A 447-nucleotide genomic window follows, 5' to 3' on the forward strand; every position below is an offset into this window, starting at 1 on the left:
TTGACTAAAGGGTTAGCGTGAATTGGCTTAGCTTGGAAGGAGTCGCTTCGAGCGGGAAGGAACAGAGTGTCACAGAGGAAGGTAGTTTAGGAAGGTCGTTTTGGCAAGGGAGGACTCGTTACAAGGTGGATTTGGCAACGAACGGAGTCGTCTGAAGACGAGGTGGTGGAAGGTCGTCTGGACATCTCGAGGGCTCGAACGACCAGGAGAATGCTTGAGGTGGACGCGGCGAGAAGAAGATTCGTTTCGAGGTGGATATGGCAACACGGAAGTCGTATCAGTGTGGATGTAACAAGGAAGAAGTCGTCTTTATCTTGGAGTGGCGGAGGAGGAAGAGGAGGTCGTGCCCCTGCGAGACGATGCAGCCTGCAGGAAGTTCCCTTTGAAATTTCAGCCGACGCAGATTTCATGGTTCTTTTCAAACCTTTGTGAGCAAATCCCTTAACC

Source organism: Penaeus monodon, chromosome 19, assembly GCF_015228065.2.
Source record: "Penaeus monodon isolate SGIC_2016 chromosome 19, NSTDA_Pmon_1, whole genome shotgun sequence".
In the NCBI taxonomy this organism is placed as follows: Eukaryota; Metazoa; Arthropoda; class Malacostraca; order Decapoda; family Penaeidae; genus Penaeus; species Penaeus monodon.